The sequence below is a fragment of the Lissotriton vulgaris genome, chromosome 4_1, assembly GCF_964263255.1.
Source record: "Lissotriton vulgaris chromosome 4_1, aLisVul1.2, whole genome shotgun sequence".
NCBI classification, from domain to species: Eukaryota; Metazoa; Chordata; class Amphibia; order Caudata; family Salamandridae; genus Lissotriton; species Lissotriton vulgaris.
In genome coordinates this window covers 1,753,666,143-1,753,682,799 of record NC_141691.1, presented here as the reverse complement: position 1 = coordinate 1,753,682,799, position 16,657 = coordinate 1,753,666,143, and positions in this window count along the sequence as shown.

Sequence of the window (16,657 nt, the reverse complement as noted above, 5' to 3'; positions counted from 1 at the left end):
AGAACATTCAGTACAGTCTGCTCTCTGAGCGTGCACGTTACTGATCGCCTATTCTTTATTGGACACCTGGGTGCGTCATGTGTTTTTTTTAATTCAACCCACCGAGATAAACGTGTCTATTCTCTTCTAGATAAGAGTGTTAACCGTGACCAGTGTAAAATTAGTCGGTAGCCTTGCCTGCTTTCAGAGTAGTGAGTAGTGAGTGCAGAGTAGTGAGTGGTGAGTAGTGAGTGGTGAGTGGTGAGTGCAGAGTAGTGAGTGTAGAGTAGTGAGTGCAGAGTAGTGAGTGCAGAGTAGTGAGTGCAGAGTAGTGAGTGCACTTACTACTCACTACTCTACAATCACTACTCTGCACTCACTACTCTGCACTCGCTACTCACTACTCTACACTCACTACTCTGCACTCGCTACTCACTACTCTGCACTCACTACTCTGCACTCACTACTCTGCACTCACTACTCTGCACTCACTACTCTGCACTCACTACTCACTACTCTGCACTCGCTACTCACTACTCTGCACTCGCTACTCACTACTCTGCACTCGCTCCTCACTACTCTGCACTCGCTACTCACCACTCTGCACTCACCACTCTGCACTCACCACTCTGCACTCACCACTCACCACTCTACACTCACCACTCACCACTCTGCACTCACCACTCTGCACTCACTACTCTGCAGAGTAGTGAGTGCAGAGTAGTGAGTGCAGAGTAGTGAGTGCAGAGTAGTAAGTAGAGAGTGCAGAGTAGTGAGTAGTGAGTGCAGAGTAGTGAGTAGTGAGTGCAAAGTAGTGAGTAGTGAGTGCAGAGTAGTGAGTGCAGAGTAGTGAGTGCAGAGTAGTGAGTGCAGAATAGTGAGTGCAGAGTAGTGAGTAGTGAGTGCAGAGTAGTGAGTGCAGAGTAGTGAGTAGTGAGTGCAGAGTAGTGAGTGCAGAATAGTGAGTGCAGAGTAGTGAGTAGCAAGTGCAGATTAGTGAGTGCAGAGTAGTGAGTAGTGAGTGCAGAGTAGTATGTAGTGAGTGCAGAGTAGTGAGTAGTGAGTGCAGAGTAGTGAGTAGCAAGTGCAGAGTAGCGAGTGCAGAGTAGTGAGTGCAGAGTAGTGAATAGTGAGGGCAGAGTAGTGAGTAGTGAGTGCAGAGTAGTGAGTGCAGAGTAGTGAGTAGTGAGTGCAGAGTAGTGAGTGCAGAGTAGTGAGTGCAGAGTAGTGAGTGCAGAGTAGTAAGTGCAGAGTAGTGAGTGCACTTACTACTCATTACTCTACACTCACTACTCTGCACTCACTACTCTGCACTCGCTACTCACTACTCTACACTCACTACTCTACACTCACTACTCTGCACTCACTACTCTGCACTCTGCACTCACTACTCACTACTCTGCACTCGCTACTCACTACTCTGCACTCCCTACTCACTTCTCTGCACTCGCTACTCACCACTCTGCACTCACCACTCTGCACTCACCACTCTGCACTCACCACTCACCACTCACCACTCACCACTCACCACTCTACACTCACCACTCACCACTCTGCACTCACTACTCTGCAGAGTAGTGAGTGCAGAGTAGTGAGTGCAGAGTAGTGAGTGCAGAGTAGTGAGTCCAGAGTAGTAAGTAGAGAGTGCAGAGTAGTGAGTGCAGAGTAGTAAGTAGAGAGTGCAGAGTAGTGAGTAGTGAGTGCAGAGTAGTGAGTAGTGAGTGCAATGTAGTGAGTAGTGAGTGCAGAGTAGTGAGTGCAAAGTAGTGAGTGCAGAGTAGTGAGTGCAGAATAGTGAGTGCAGAGTAGTGAGTGCAGAGTAGTGAGTGCAGAGTAGTGAGTAGTGAGTGCAGAGTAGTGAGTGCAGAGTAGTGAGTGCAGAATAGTGAGTGCAGAGTAGTGACTAGCGAGTGCAGAGTAGCGAGTGCAGAGTAGTGAGTGCAGAGTAGTGAGTAGCGAGTGCAGAGTAGTGAGTGCAGAGTAGTGAGTGCAGAGTAGTGAGTGCAGAGTAGTAACTGTTTCACTCTGACGCTTTCGAATGTGTACGGAACCTTCGCCGGCATTTCACTGCTTTGAACTATTCAATCCTGAGACTCAGTACAGGAACATCGCCTATTTTGAATTATACTACAGGCGAGATCTGGTGTTCGCCTAAGGCTATGACCCACTGACAGTGAATACTTTTCACCAGGCTGAGTTGCAGCCATCAACATTTATAGGCTTTTCCTATACTCACTATAAGGGACATCTATATTGCATAAAACTTGTTGTCCTGATGATGGTCTTTGGATACTACCAGTGAGACCGAAACGTCGACACATCTATCCAAGTCTTCATTCTACTTCTTGACTTTCTATTTTACTTTAAAAGAAGTCAATTTTATATATATTTGTCTAAAGACTGGATTGTTTCTTTTGTACAAATGGATTGTTTTGCTGTTTCCACGTACCTAAGATTTGTATGCAATCATTTCTGATTTTTGATTATGTACCCTTACATTTGAATACAAAATATAAATAATTTTTTCCATGAAAAATATCTGTTCGTGTTGCTTTCCATTGTTCTTCCCTGATTCATTCGGTGAACAAAACTAGATTAATCAACGTAACTTCATAATCTCTATGGGGCTAGTGTGGTAGCTTTCATAGAGTGTTGACTTATTGAATAATCTAAGTAGAGCAGTATCTGATTCAATCGCTCTTCAAGTCTTAATAGTAAAGGCTGTGTCTCACTGCAGCAAATCAGTACCTCTAAACAAATCCCTTGTTGGCATCTTCCTTATAACAATACGACTGCCCAAGCCCACAAGGGTTTATTGGGTTACCCACCCCTTACTCAAGCCCCTGTGCAGAGGCAAAGAGATTCCCTCACTTATTTGAAGCCATGGACCCATTCAAATGAGGGAACACCCTTTGATGATAGTGCTGGTGCTATATATGTGCCAGCACTATCTGTATTACAGCAAGGGCCACACAAGCATCTGAGGCCTCTTCTGTAGTACCAAAGTACCCCAGGGGCATGCAAAGTGTGCGCAAATGCTCATTGCATCCTGGAGCACTTTGTATAATACAGCCCCAGTAGTTAACTTTCAACTTCTTCCCACTACTTTTTAGGTCTCGTCTAGTTAGAGCATGTGGTGTCTCTTCAAGACATTTTGTTTACATACAGGGAGCTTAAAGACCACTGTCGCTTACCATTGGTTAGTTTCACTGTCACTCTCATTTGCTTGCTTCTTGTTGGTCAGCTGCTGTAGGACTCCTTCCTCTTCATGTGTCCATCCCTTCCCTGGAGCATGGGTGCATTACTTATGTCCTTCCACTGCTCATTTTTTTAGGCTCTACTTTTTTCTTTGTGTTTAAGCACTCTGCAAGAGGGCGTCTTTTTCAGCTGGCTCCTGTGTGTACTTCTCCCCCTTCGTGTTCCTCGCCTGTCTGTCTGCTTGCCCCCTGTCCGGCCCTCCTTTCTTCCATGTTGGCTTTCCCCACCCTCCCTACTTCCTCTACTTGTTCGTGTTGGCTTGCTGCCCACCCTCCCTCCTGTTTTCCATGTTGGCTTGCTCCCACCAACTCCTTCTATTGTCTGTGTTGCCCTTCCCACCATTCTCTCTCTCTCCGTTATCTGTGTTGCCCCCCCCCCCTCCCAACTGCCATAGGCAAAAAACACAAGGGTCCGGATGCAAACGCCACTGTCACGTCATAGTGCTTTTTTTCCCTCCAGCACCCGGCGTGTTGCCTCCCTCGGTGATGCCCAGCCGCCCCCTGCCTCCCACCAGCAATCAAAAATGAAAGCACAGCAGTAATGCTACAGTACAGCATGGTTAAAGCATTGTCAAAGTCAATGCCTTGTGTAGGCGAGACCTATTGGTTTTGCCAGTGCTTGTTGTGTCTGTGTTTCCTGTTATATATGAATGCACTTGCCAGTAGGCACACAAGTGAGACGCTCTGGCACCTCTTGATTAACGATGCACAAGGCCCCCTGACCTTTCCGTGCTGCAGACTGACGTTATAAAGCATCTTTCCAAAGCTGTAAAGCAGACACACTCCGTATACATACAGATGCCAATGACGCACAATAACAACCGTAAATAGGTATTTTATGTCCACAGGGGACACGACCCTCTTTCCAGAGCCCAGAAACAGGCGCCGTGTTTAAAGCTGAGTCGTGACTGAACGTCATCGTCACAGTGAACTCATGCCCAGACCAAGCCCGCGTTCCTCGTTCAACGCCTCCCAAAGCACTTTTTACAGAGGTGGCATAGTGCGCAGAGCGTGGCTGTGCATGTGTGCAACACATGTCGACAGAGGGAGCATGATTTGAATGTTCATTTCACTGCCAAGGAGTGACTTAAGTTCAGTAGTGTTGCTTGCCGAGTTTTTAAGTTTCTTGATAGTGTGTGCTGCTGCTGCCATTGGCTATTGCCATCGGAAGTAGTGACGTATGGAATGTTTTTTTTCTGCTGATATAGCATTTGCACACAGTGTTATTGTGCCATGTTCTGTAAGCTGAGTCTCCATCAGGTGGCCCATAGTTTCGGATCCTGTTATGGATTATGTTGTGGGTTGTGTTGCTGTTCTTCCTGTTACAATAAACGAGTCCCCCACGCTCCATCCAGCTCATTACAGTTCAGTAAGGTACCGTGGCATGATGACCTGTATCAGATGTGGTAACGCAGGACATTTCTACAAGCAACTTGTGCCTCACAAGAAACTCAGGGGCATGTGTACGCAAAAATGTCAGAGCGCGGAGCGGTGACAAATTTGGCAGCGCCGCACTCTGACATTTTGAAAACGCAGGGATGCGTCAGCGCACTCCTGTGTTTACCATTGCGCTGCCGCAAAATGTAGCTGCCTAGCACTGACGCAGGCACCCTTGCACCGTAGTGCAAGGGCGTCTGCATTGCTGGGAATGATTGTTTATGTGCAGGAAGGTGTACACAAACAAATCACTAATGGCGATTTGTAACTTATATGTGTGCGGCAGAATACAACACATCCCGCTATATATAAAACTTTATAAGTAAATAAATGTAGAAGTAGCAAATCGTCATTATTTAATGATCATTAATGGCATTTCGCTCTTTCTATGCGTGCCGCAGAATACAGCACACATAGAAACAGCAAAAACGAGGAGAAATAAAAGTATTTCTCCTCTTATCTCCATTCTAACACCTGCTCTTGCATGGAGTTTGTTTTTGGTGCTGTCTCACATTTACACCTCCATGTAAATCTGGGGGAAAAGTCAAAATCAATGGGTGTTGCACATTGCACGCCCTTTTCACGCTACATGATTATGTGTAAAGGGGACTTATTTATAAGGCGCCATTAGGCCACAAAAACTGGCTTAACACTGCTTTGTAAATATGGAGAAGGGTTTAGCGCCACCAGAACGTTGGTAAAAGTGACGTTCTGGTGTTGATATTGCATTGTAAATATACCCCTCAGTGTCGCAAATGGGGTAGAAGCTGAGGAAAAGGTGGGGCAGATAGTTTTGCAAATGGGAAGTATAGTGATGACTCATATGTGTAGTGGAAAAGCTTAACTGTGAGTGTATACGTTTTGGTGGAAAGCGGAGGTGCTGGCAGATTCCAGTTCCGCATATGTTATGGGGAGATCCTGAAGCAAGGTAGGGCAGGTGGGACCAGTTGACACATTTCACAGAGAATATAGGAAGTCTAAAACTCATTTGATTGGTATGACCAATACGTGCATTGTGCTCAAGTCCATGACCACAGTGGGAAAGGCCTTCAAGACCTAGGGCCATATGCATCAACACATTTTCCCATAGACACAGAATTGGCAAAACCCTTTGATGCATCTGTCCCTAGAGTAGTGATGATGTGTTGCGAAGGCGTCACCAACGTGACTTCAGAACCAGGACAAACCCTGATGCCTGTGATTCTGTAATGTTGGTATCGCACCCCATGAAGGTTTTCACTGTGTTTGAGAACTATCCCAAAACGTTCGAGTTTAGGCTGTTATATTTGAAGGTTTTTGAGCTGAAAGTGGTGTTAAAGAGGTACTATGCCAGTGGTATACAAAAAAGGACCGCACTTGAGGGAGCTGCCCAAGGCAGTCCAGGAGACGTTGTTGTGCAGTAGGATGATCAGGGAAATGGAGGCCCCAGAAAGGCTGGCCCCATTAGTGCTTGCGACCAAGGTTGGTGGGGATTAAGTTGCATGTACGTGATTATAAGTGATCTTACAAAAACATCCATGTGGACTGGAAGAACCTCTCTAATATTTTCAAGCCTCTAGCAGGATTATCAGATGCCAGGGAGTTCACTGTTTTTGTCAAAATTCTTTTTATTGAGCATCAAAAGCCAAAGTGACAGCATGAATACAATAGGGCGTGCAGGGCCCGGAGTTGCAAAACATTCATCTAGTTGGAGCTCAGTTTCATAAATCCCCAAGTCCATTTAACTCCCCACAGACAAAGTAGAAGATGCCAAATTTGAAACAGCAAACCTAGAGGATGGTCCTCAGGAAGGAACAAAAAAAATCCAACCCCAGCCCCTCCCCCCTCCCCGTCCCTCGTGGTGGTAATGGTGCAGAATGAAATAATATTAATCAGAAGCACCACTGTGGGTTAGAGTAATAGAAGCTTGGCCCCATCCAATTAGAAGGCCGGGGTTATCCCTACTACAAGCCAGTTCTGGGTAGGTTAGACATGGAAGAGGTGCATAGCCCTCACGAAGGACGGACAGACTGCAGAGAGCAAGCCTCGAAATAAATAGGTGACTAGTGGACCCCATTTATGTTCAAAAGCCTTGTAATCATTTTTAAAGATGTCCGCCAGGTGCTCCATCGAGAGTATTATCCACAAGTGGGCATACCACATCAATGTTGCCAGTGTGCCCCTCTTTTTCCATGCAGCCGCTATTGTGAGTTTCGCCACCCCTAGACATGGCCACATGATCGCTTTGTCGGCTTTCGTTTGGTGCTCCAATGCGGATCCCTGATTACCAGTAAAACCCCCTCTCTAGTGGTTGGAATTGGGTATCCCAGCATATCTTTGAGGTGTGAGAGGATTTCTTCCCAAAAAGGACAAATGCCCGGGCAGTCCCACCAGATGTGGCGAAAGTCCCCCTGACAACCACATCCCCGCCAGCAGAGATTGGAGGTGTCAGGGAAGATCGGTTGAAGTTTAGTAGGATAGAGATACCAATCCAGCAGCGTCTTATTATGAGCTTCCCTCAAGGCCACAGATTTATTGTGTCTAGTGATATCGTCTCATACGTGTTTCCATTCCTCCTCGAGAATGTCCCGCCCTAGAACTCGTTCCCAGAAAGACATGTAGCGTGCCAGGGGTGAATGTAGTGTAGTCAGTAGCATATCGTAGAGTGAGGAAATGGCGCCTCTCATGGTACCCACCTTATGAACCGTCAGCCTCTCCATAGCCGTTAGCTCTCTAGTGGCGGCCTCTCTTACGTGTGGGAGTGTAACCCAGTGTTTAAGCTGGAGGTAATGGTAGTGTTCGCTGTGGGGGATCATAAATTCTCTTTTACAGCTGTCAAACGTTAGAACATTGTAATTATGAAATAGATCAGAAAGCTTTAGGCATCCCCCCTCCCTCCAGCAGTCAAAAGGTCCTTCACGTAGTGCCGGTGGGAATGCCGGCTTAAAGTGAATTGGAGTGAAAGGGGAAGGAAATGAAGTCTAACCCTCCCTCCCAGTGACCTGATCCCAGATTTTCAGAGTGGTGCAGGTGTGGGTGCTGATGTGGGCGTTTGCGGGTCAGTCCCTTTTTGGCTTCCATAGGATATCCTAGATAGAACGCCCCACAATCGACCGGTCCATGTGGAGCCAATGCTTGTCGGACTCCCGCGCGGACCATTCCGTCACCACTCTTAACTGTGCCGCCTGGTAGTACAGTGTGAAGCCTGGTAGGGGCAACCCCCCTTGTTCCTTGGTCGTCGCAGGACATGAAAAGGAAGGCGAGCCCTCCCCCTTGCGAAATGAATTTAGTGACTAGGGAGCGCAGGCGTGGCAGTAGTTCCCGATCAAGATCAATGGGCAGGGCCTGAAAAAGATATGAATTTTGATAAGACCGTCATTTTCACAGCGTTGATCTGCCCCAGCCAGGAGATGTAGAGGGGCTTCCATCTCATGAAGTCTTGTTGCAGCTGTGTCACTAGAGGGGGGGAGTTGGCCTTATAGAGATCTCTAATATTAGGCGTGAGGTGGACCCCCAAATATAGTAGAGAATGTTTGGCCCTTTGTAGGGACGTCTGGCCTCTTAAACTAGTCGCTTCAGCCACAGGGAGTGGGAGGTTAAGTATAGATGATTTGGGTAGATTTACTTTAAATCCAGCCGCCCGTTCAAAGTGTTGCAGTTCCTTCCGTACAGCCCGGAGTAAGGAGGCCGGTTCCGTAAGGGAGAGTAGGATGTCATCGGCAAATAGGGATGCCTTATGGTCTATACGGCTAAAGCAAATTCCCAGAATCTCTTCGTTGGCCTGGAATTTCGCTACAAGACGTTCAATGCTGAGGGCGAATAAGAGGGGGGAAAGCAGACATCCCTGCCGAGTGCCCCTGCTAAGAACAAAGGGGAGTGAGGGACACTTGTTGACTATAACTCGGGAGCTTGGTAGGTGGTATTTGGCTTTGATCATGTTAAGGAATGTGTCACCAATACTGAATGTCCGCATGGCGAGGAAGAGGAACGACCAGTCCACCCTATCGAAGGCCTTTTCTGCATCAAGATCCACCAGTATTGCTGGAAGCTTAAATTTAGACACTTTCTCAATCAGATGTATGGTGTGTCGGATGTTATCATGCGTTTGCCTTCCCTTTACAAAACTGGATTAGTGAGGGTGGACTAGATCGGGCATCAGGTCCTCCAGTCTAGCAGCTAAGATCGCGGAGAAGAGCTTTGCGTCGAGATTGAGAAGGGGTATGTGTCTATACGAGGCACAAAGTTGGGGGTCCTTCCCAGGTTTGGGAATTACAGATATCACCGCTTCAGCCATGGAAGCTGATATTGCTTTAAATAATGCGGTGAGGTGGGGGATGAGCTCAGATGCATAGCATTTGTAAAAGTGTGCCGTAAGACCGTCAGGTCTGGGGGCTTTATGCAGCTTGAGTCTTGAGATGGCCTGTCTCACCTCTTCTGAAGTGATAGGAGCATCTAAGGAGTCCGCGGTATCGGGGGAAAACATGGGGATGCGTCACGGAATCAATGTATTGTTGGTGTAGGTCCGTATCGGGAAAAGTGTCTTGGTAAAGCTTCCCATAAAAGTCGCCAAAGATGTTGGCTTTAGCGACCTCAGTGTGAATGAGTTGGTCTCCCTGATCTAGGATGCCCCCAATGAATTCACGTTCCCTTTTCACTCAAAGCTGATGCGCTAAGTGGGGACCCACCATGTCGCCTTGGGCATAGAACATTTGTCGCAGCTTCAGAAGTGTGTACTCCGCTCGTTTAGTGTAAATGGAACGAAGTTTGCCACGAATCGTGGTGAGTTGCTGCTGCAGTGCCTGAGTGGGTGTGGCTTTGTGTTTCTTTTCAACTACCTCTAACTCCCCTTCAAGGGCAACGCGCTCCTTCGCCCTCTGTTTATTTAGGGTTGCGTTAAGGTTGGATGCATTTACCCCACAGCACCGCTTTGAAGACGTCTCGATTATTCTGCGGGGATGTATCCTGCGGATCGTTGAGTCTGAAGTATTCTGCGATGGAAGCCCTCAGTTCTTCACGCAGGTTCTTATCCCGTGTGATCGCCATCGGGAAATACCACCTCGACACACTAGACATGGGCCCACTCCAGGTCAAACTGATGGTGATCAGGTTATGATCCGAAATTGAAATTGGCAATATCTGTGCCGCCTGCAGCGGCCCTACCAAGGCCTGACTGATGGAGATATAGTCGATCCTGGAATACGTCTGATGAACGCGAGAATAGTGTGTGTAGTCTTTGGTGGTAGGTTAGAGTGATCGCCAAGCATCACATTGGCCCAGTGTGAGTATTTTCAGTTTGAGTCCTTTTGAGAAGGTACTGGTCGTTGCCCGATTTGAGTGTGAGCTGTCCAATGTCTCGCGCCAGGTCAAATTGAAATCACCCAGTAGGACCACAGGACCCTCCTCAAATCCACCCATGAGGTCGAGTGCATCAGAAAGGAATGTGGACTGGCCCAAATTGGGGGCATATAAAGAGATAAATGTGCATAGGGTGCCCCTCAGCCTCCCCATGACCATTATGAGCCTCCCTTCCTGGTCTGCCATAGTGGCTTCAGGTTGGAACTTAGTTGCGCTAGGAAAGAGCAGCGCCACTCCATTGTGCTTAGTACCAGCAGAGGACTAATATATTAAGGGGTACACTTTGTGTCGAAGCCTTGTGTCCTCAGACTTTTTGAGGTGAGTCTCCTGAAGGGCTACCACATCGAACCTGTGGTCTGTGAGATATTTCCAGATTCTCTGGCATTTCTGGGGGGAGTTCAGCCCCTTAACATTCCAGGACGCTATAGAGACCATCGGTGTGGTTGACCATCCTCCCTCTCCATGTGAACCGTGCCCCACCCTGCATGAGCAATTGTGGCCGGCCCCTTTAAGATGAGTCCGCTTTCCTTGAAAATCACGAAAGTCACCGCGCCTCCCCTGGTCGTATTGCTGAACATGAAAGAACCCAAAAGTCAAGGAAACCTGTACGCCGCCACCAGGACCCCACCCCCCACCAAAGAAAGTCCCCAACATCCCCCCCAAAACTGGCAGCCGTAAGACCAACGGGCCTGCGGCTCGAAATTCTTCAAAAAAAGATGGAAGAATCGTGGGTAGCATGGACAAGGCCCCCACCCCCCGGTTGCCATGTGATAGAATCCAGTGAGTAGATCAACAAGAAGAAAATAAAAAAACTTCAGTGTCCACATCAGTCGTTCGCAGTGTCTTATACTCCAAGCAAGACAGTCGGTCTAGCCGGCGGCCTCAGCTTTTGCGATACATCGCCGTTCCCTGGTAGGGTGACAAGCCGGGAAGCCTGGATGCCTGAGTGTCTATGAAGAGCGACCTATTCTGTATTGTCCATTCGTGGGTCATCGGGATCTCGTAACCGTGGGCTAGGGTCTGTGGTTCTGTGGTTTGCGAATTGGGTTCGACGGTTCCGAACCCGTTCAATAAAGATCGTCAGAAATGGACGATTTTGGTGTCAGCAGACCGCAAATGGCGAGTGTAGCGTGCCTGAGTGTTTTCGTATGAATCGATATAGGAGAACACTCAGTATTCAAGGATTTAGTTTGAACCTCCGGGTTCCATTTTGTATACGGCAGCCATTTTGTATGGTTGCCCTAACATAGGCCCGATGACTGTGGCCGAACGAGTCCTTGAGACACGTATGCCTTAGCTGACTTTTGGGTGACCTGGCCGAACTGACTCCTTGCCCGAGGCCGACCTCGCTGAGCCAGTTCCTTGTTCAGCAGCTGGTCTGATAAAGATCAAAGAGCAGGACGTGCCCGAGTTTATGGTACACTGCTCCCACCTTTCTATCTCACTTCCAATCTGTTTCTGCCTTTCCTTTACAACATAATCATTGATTTGGGTTGAAGGTTTTATGATGGGATTGTCCGGCCTGATGGAACAGGAAAACTTGGAATTTGCTTGGTCATTTCTGGTGGGCTGGACAATGGAAGATGGGATTGTCTGAGATTGTCGTCATACGCTACTTTCAAAATGTTACACTGTCATTGGTCAGTTTGTATGCACCTAATGCTAATTTGAAATGTTGCCTGAAGCTTGATTTTTGGCATAAAAGACCATGCTCCGCTTATTGAATTTGTGCAGTCTCTAGTGAACCACCCGTGTGTGCTTCATAGATCTCTGTTCCTGGTTGCAGCCAATAAACTTTGGTCTTTGACGTCATCAAGAAGTATCCCGTGTCTCTGTTTGCCAAGACAGGGGAACTCGAAGGTATCAGGCGTTCTCCCTGATGCCGCTGGGTTTTAAAACCCAGTCCTTCAGGTCTAGAACCCCTCCTGGACTGCTCCGGATGGGCCGAGGAGCCCACTGTAGTTCCGTCCACCGGGAGGGGGAGGCCCGAAATGCGGAGGCCATCAGGGAGATTGGTCACATGATGCAACTTATTTTTGTAGTCAAACCTGAGCCCAAAAGGGAATGTCCAGCAATAGTGGATGTTTTCATCTCGCAACTTGTAGGTGACAGATCTCAGCAGTTGACGACGCGCCAAGGTGGAGGTGGCTAGATCTTGAAAGAGGGCACATTTGTAGCCCTGAATGGACGTCTCATCCTTTTCCCTTGCAGTGTTCAGGATGGCCTCCTTTATTTTAAAAGAGTGCATCTTGACCAAGATGTCCCACAGTCTTTTGCTCTTCCCAGCCTGCAGGGTCCTCACACAGTGGGCTCGGTCCAGTTTAAGCTTCAGTTGTTGAGGGGCTAGGAGCTCTGTAAATAGGCCTGTCATGAACGCCTCCAAGTCAGGGCCCTCTGTTCCCTCCTCCAAGTCCTGGATCCATATATTCTCTCGTCTGGTTCTGTTTTCAAGGTCTTCCGCTTTTAATGTGGCTTGCTGAAGCTGCGCCTGGAGGGTTTGCCTGGGAGACCTGCAGTTTGGCGGTGTGGGCCAGTAGGTCTTGCGTCTGTTCTTCCACCTCCAACACTCTGGTGCCCACAGTGTCCACATCTTGACGTAGTGTCGAAATTTTTTCAGTGAGATCAGCCTTGAGTCGGTCCATGGAGTACCGCAAGTCTTGTTTAATTTTTAGGCATAGTTCGGCTTTGAAGTCACGTAAGGTGGCTACCAAATCTTCCTGTGTAAGCGCCATGTTCTAAGGGTGTTCAGTCTCCGATGGTGGGGTGCCTTTTCCCGATGCTGCAAAGTAGCGGGAGACTTTATTTGGCACCTTCTTGGGAGGCATAAGGGCAGTGCCCAGCACGGCGTGGGATCAGACGTCTAAATTCAGCCCTAGTACATAGGGGCAGGGAACCGGGTACTGCTCGTGTGAATTCACCACGTGTTGATGCCAGGCCTCTGAAGGGTGGTGGATTCCGGCAGCCATTGTAAAGTCAGGCAGTGATAAGTGTGGTCTAGTAGGAAGGTAATAGCCCCCAGGCGGGCCGACCCTACAGAATTCAAATTATATTATATTATATGGAGCTACTTCTCTGAGTACTGTATATCCCCTGGCCATTGTGAGACAGTCGGCGGTCCCCTAGGCTTCAATCCAAGCAGATCACTTGTAGGCAGACTCCCCCCCAGCCCGTCCATGTGTAGTAACTGGTAATGGGTAAGAGACTGACGCGCATGAGGCACTTGCTCAGAGTGCCAGAAAATGTTCTGCTGCCACCGCGCTAAGCTCACTGTGTACGCCGCGGTGCTTCAAATCTGTTGCAGCTCCATCGCTGGCATTCCGGTTCCCAGGGACATCCCCCGTGAGGTCTCCGATGTAGCGGAATGAGGTAGGTGGTATTAGCGCCCCACCACAGGTCCACAGGGTCGGGGGGCCCAAGCGCCATACGTGGCGTATGCCGATCCCACCAAAGTCTTCTTTCCAAACGGATGAGCCTGCAAGGCATCCAGCGCCCGCCCCTATCCCATTTCGGAGGGAAATGCCTTGGTGCTTCAGCGTGCCAGACTCTGGGTCGATTATTAGGCACAGCACACAACTCTCAGTCTCTTTAAAGGGCTGCAAAGTATCTCGGCACACTCCTGGATGTAGACATGTAGGGTGCTGCTCACTACCCGCTGTAAAAACGCTGTGTGGCAATCGTCGGGGCTCGGAGCTAAAGCGGCTCACGTCCGCTCCGCCATCTTACTTGGCCACACCCCGAGTTCACTGTTTTTGACTTATCCTCTGCATGTCATCAGGCAAACACTCAAGACAGCGCTCTTCATTTCTTATGCTCTTGGATGCACACCAGATCAAAAGGATGCACTCTGGGCTAGCCTTTACCATTGTAGTTTTTCACAATTACCTAAAGAAAATGTCTGATGGGTTAATATGTTGTTTTTAGAGGGTGATATTTTGGTTTGTCCAAACAGAGAGGAGTGGTTCATAAGACTGCCCAGCGCTGCTCCAATTTATTTAAGCGCTGAAGACACACTTAAAAGAACAACTTGTCACACTGCTGTAACAATCAAATAGCCAGCTACCCCTCTTTTCACTCTAGTGTATGCTTACCTTTGACCCTGTTCAGAACTGCACAGCCTTTTCGGCTGGGTTTACTCTATTCAAATCCTCCATGCATACATACATACATAAGGTCCTCGTACCAGCTTCCCCTGCTACAGTTCTGTCCAGCTTGCTCGCAGTACGCTACCCTTTGCAGCCTATCTGCTGCTCGCTGTTGGGCCTTCTCTGCTCAGTTCTTGCTCTGTATTGCCTTTTTCTGCCCTCTGTTTTGCTTTATCTGCTCGTTTTTCTGCCTCCACATCTTACCTTTTCTGCTCATTTTTCTGCCCTCTGTTTTGCAATCTTGTGCTCTGTTTTGCCTTTTGCTCGCTTTTCTGCCCTCTGTTTTGCCTTTTCTGCTCATCTTTCTGCCCCATGTTTTGATTTTTTTTGCTAATTTCTTCCCTCTTTCCACCTTTTTCCTCCTCCTGCCGCTTACCTCCTCCCGCCACCCAGCGACCTGCCTTCCCTTTAGGACCTTCTTAATTGAGGCCACAGCGCGGACTCATTGAGCAGGTCCTTGTGCCATCTCCAGTGTGACAGTTGTCCTATCCAGCTCGCCCGCAGTCCACTACTCTCTACTGCCTGTACACCTGCTGCCCTCTGTTGTTTCTCCTCTGCTCTTTTCTTCCTATGTTTGCCTTTTCCGCTTGCTTTTCTGCCCTCGGTTTTGCCTTTTTATGCTCATTTTTCTGCCCTCCGTTTTGCGTTATCTGCCCTCTGTTTTGACTGTTCTGCTCTGTTTTGCCTTTCCTGCTCGTTTTCCTGCCCTCTGGCCTTTCTAGCTTGTTTTTCTGCACTCCTTTTTGCCCTCTTCTGCTCTGTTTTGCTTTTTTCTGCTTTCCTTTCTGTCCTCTGTTTTGCCTTTTGTGGTTGTTTTTCTGCCCTTTGGTTCCCCCCCTTTTCTGCTTGTTTTTCTGCCATCTATTTGGCCTTTCTAGCTCGTTTTTCGGCCTTTCTTTTTGTTCTCTCCTGTTGTTTTGCCTTTTCTGCTGGTTTTTCTGCCCTCTGTTTTGCCTTTTCTGCTTTGCTTGTTTTGCTGCCCTCTGTTTTGCCTTTTTCTGCTAGTTTCTTCCCTCTTTCCTCGGTTTCTTCAAGACCTGTTGCAGGGGCACCTGGCCAGACGGAGACCCCAGCGCCCTCAGTGGTGACAGTGCTGTACTCTACAAAGGCTGATTGATTGACATAAATACATATGTACAACATCAAAGAACAGTTTTATACTCTCCCAACATAGACCCTAATTACGATGTCATCATAGCGGAAACAGGACTGCCTGACAATGAATCAGTGGTCCTGCTTCAACTATTACAATGGGACCACTTTCAGGGTGGTTGGAAAGTGTATTTTTTTCTATTGCAGCTTGTGCTGCAGGCTGCAACGCAAGCTGCAATCGAAAAAATGCACTTTTACAACATCAATGCACCGTGGGGCAGGCACCATGCGGTGTCGACCACATAATGCATGGATGTTTGGGGGGTAACCACAGGTGCCCCCCAGGCCACGTAGCGGAGGCCACATAGTGACAGGGGCCCTGCGAGCGGCCCCCAAAGTTACTTTCTGTCAGCCTTACCATGCTGGAATCAGGACTATAACCAGGATGGTACAGTGAATGAATAGAATGGTGGAGTGATAAGTGTAAATGACTGTGGCAGAGTGGGCTATATTAAAAGATGTGTTGGTGTATTGCATCTGACCCAATCCATTGGTGGGGTGTCACAGTTTGAACCCATGAAGGGCCAGTATGCTGATATTAAGTTCCCTCCTCTTTGGTTGAGAGTAATTGGGCACAAGAGGCATGTGAATAAGAAGGGGGTGAGGCAGAAGATTTTGTGCAAAAATTACAGGTGAAAGTCCTGATGTGACAGAAAGATATGACACCGTCCCATCTCAGTCAAACACAAGGGTAAACTGCTTCACCACTGAGCAATGTATCCTTAAGAGAAAACTGGATTTTATTGCACTTTTCCTTCTTATATCTCTCATCAATTTGTCTCCCACATTTCTCATAGTTTACCATAGTGTGAACCCACCTATGTTCCCAACACACCAGCCACTACTTCTGCCAACAGCAGTCCAATCACGACTGCAACAAGCAGGCCTCTGCTACCACACAAGCTACTCTACCATCCCAAGGTTCCCATCGAGGATAGAGTGCAAGTGATGAGACTCCTTCAGCCAGAGGAGGGCCTCCCCATTACTCAGGAGTGGAACCATGGACGCCAATTCATCAAAATGCCTGGGGTAGCGGAAGTGACTTCACATGCCCCTTGACCTTTACTTTCACTTACACATACATATGCTTATACATACACATGCATTCACACATACACACACTCTGCCTGCGCTTGCACACACACATTCTTCCTTACATAACACACTAAAAACTGCAAGCACGCAAGCAACATACATACATTTTAAAACACTTTTTTTACTTACCTTAACTGCCAGGAAAAGTCATATTCCTGCTATTTGTACTCCATTTTTTATTAAACTAATAGCGAATAATGTAATATTATTCACTATTAGTATAGTAAAAAAAAATGTCAAAAAATGAGGTGAGTGAACAAG